This window comes from Pteropus alecto, unplaced genomic scaffold (genome assembly GCF_000325575.1).
Source record: "Pteropus alecto unplaced genomic scaffold, ASM32557v1 scaffold20, whole genome shotgun sequence".
Lineage (NCBI taxonomy): Eukaryota > Metazoa > Chordata > Mammalia > Chiroptera > Pteropodidae > Pteropus > Pteropus alecto.
Genome location: NW_006436298.1, coordinates 47761164 through 47763413, shown reverse-complemented (window position 1 = coordinate 47763413; position 2250 = coordinate 47761164). Strand labels below are relative to the sequence as shown.

General features: G+C 48.8%; 1 protein-coding gene across 1 annotated transcript in view; it reads left to right on the top strand.

The window, feature by feature from the left end:
* The first annotated feature begins 53 nt into the window (after nucleotides 1-53).
* The window catches only part of MARCH3 (membrane associated ring-CH-type finger 3), a 133747-nt gene continuing 131550 nt past the window's right edge, over nucleotides 54-2250 (top strand). The window contains exon 1 of the mRNA XM_006913338.3: nucleotides 54-289. The gene's annotated coding sequence lies outside the window, so the exon portion shown is untranslated. The remainder of the gene's footprint in view (nucleotides 290-2250) is intronic.

The window sequence follows — 2250 nt, the reverse complement described above, 5'->3', positions numbered from 1 at the left end:
CCCCGCCCCGCCCCGCCCGCCCTCCGGCCCCGCCTCCCCTCCCTCGGTAGCCGGGTCTCCTCAGCCCCGCGGTCTGCCTCATTCGCTGAGCAGGTCCGTGAATTGTCGGAGCGCTCCCGGCGGCTGCTAAGCCGGGGCGGCCGCCGGGCTTGTCGTATTCCCTCTGAGGTGCCTGCTTAACCAATGTGCCCGGGTCTGCTAGGGCAAGAGCATTCGCCGTTTGGGGGCAACTTGGGATTCAGGACCCGCAGCCGAAACGTCGACTGGCGATCCAGACTCGGAGAGGAGGGTGAGTGGCGGCGCGCAGGGCGAGCGGCTCGTCTCGGCGCTGTTCCGCGAGCCCGAGGACTGGACGCGTCCGGGTGCGCGTCGGTCCGTCTGTCCGAGGGTGGCAGCTGTGGGGAAGTCAGGGCTGGACGGAATTTATTCTTTGCCAGAATTTCTACTCCTGAACTTCTTGTTTCATAGCGTCGCAACTCGGCCCGGGACGCGACTCTGCGTTCACACTAACTTGGTGTATTGTAATTGCCATCATTAGGTGGGGCCCAGGGACGCGTCCCCCGGCTTTCTGTGGCGGCGACTCGCTCTCTGGGGTGGCCCCTGTGCCCAGTAGTGTAGGAACAGCAGTTCCTAGGTGGCTTGCGATCGGGCTCCTGAAAAATTAACCCGCGCTGGGGGCGGTGCGGTAAGATAACCAGCGTCCGAGTCCGATCTGTAGCCTGAGCCAGCGATCGTCGCGTTTCGGTGGGTCTTCAGCGATCAGAGAACTTAACTGACCAGCCAGGTTCTGTTAGCTGGGGCTTCGGTGCTTTGCAGTTATTGAAAGGAATTGACAGCACGGATATTAAACTTTGTAAAGTAATTACTTTCTATTAGCACTTGAATCCGCATCCCTCGTGAGGTGCTTGGACCTCCATCCACATCACCGGCAAGGTGTGTCGTTAGAACCAGTGGGGAGCTACTGTCTGTCCCAGTGCCCAGAGCCCGGGAGAATCCAAGACTAGACCGTGAAATAGACCACCAGGCTGGTCTGTTGGTGTTTGCTTGAGCATCTGTGTGTTTAAGTGATGAAGTTGTGACAGGAACTGACAACAGGATTTAAGGTTAAACCTGACACTTCGTTTGTGACTCAGTCTGGGATAGATTTTTTTTTTTTTTCTTAATCTTAATGATAAGGGGTAAAAGCAGCTAGTTTTTCTGAGGGCAGTTACATACATGTGTTTTTTTAATATGTGTGGACTAAAGAGAATTGAATACAATCTTGTAATTCTTATTTGATGTGAATGAGAGCTTATTGAGTACTAAATGGAGACAGCTACAGAATTTGGGAATATTTCGATCTTTGAAAATAATTAGAAACGTTGAGATATATAGCTATATCTGCACATATGCATAGGTACACGTGCATGTATGTATGTGTTCATCAATGTGCTTGGGTATGAAATTGATAGGTGAATGAAGTAGAAATATATGGAGAAGGAAACAGCCTTGGACTTCCCTTGGATGCAGAGGTGGACTCTCTGATCTGTGGGGTGTATGATGAGTGTGTGTAAGCATGTCTGGATCTGCCTGGTCTGTCTGGGTCAGTGTATGTCCATGAACTTTACGAGCATTCAGTTCAATACCACTCTGTGCAGATTCTGCGTTTTTGTTTTATAGCCCAGCAGCCGCCAGCCCGCCCATCTGTTAAAACATAACATGTATACTTCAGTGGGAGCACTAGGATGAAGCGTGGGTAGGGGGCAACCCTTAGTGGAAACAACATGCTACAAACAAAGCCTGCCTCTCGAGTTCTATTTTCATTCCTTATTCAGCCTGAACTTGTGATTTTGGTGGGGAGAAAAGGAGTGTTTGACTCTTCAGAAATTGCAAACTACATTTTGTGAAAGAATTATAGCCATGATCTGAGGAGAGGAGTTTACAGGAGAAAAAAATCCCTCCAGAAGAGAAATGCGGTGCTTGTCACATCACCATGCAACACTGGTGTACTGCTTTGCAGTAGCATGTATTTCAGAAACTCTTTTGCTTCTTAAGAGAATTCACTGCACCTGAATTGTTTTGCACCACCCCACCCCACCCCCAGAAAAATCCTTAATAGAAGTAAACAGAGCTTTATTGCAGAGGCTATTTAATCTATTAGAATTAAAACTGCCTTAGCAATTAAAATGAAACATGTTTTGGGGAATTTATAACTTGGATATAAATTCACATTCAACCTAATCATTAGTTGCAATGGTTCACAATGTATAG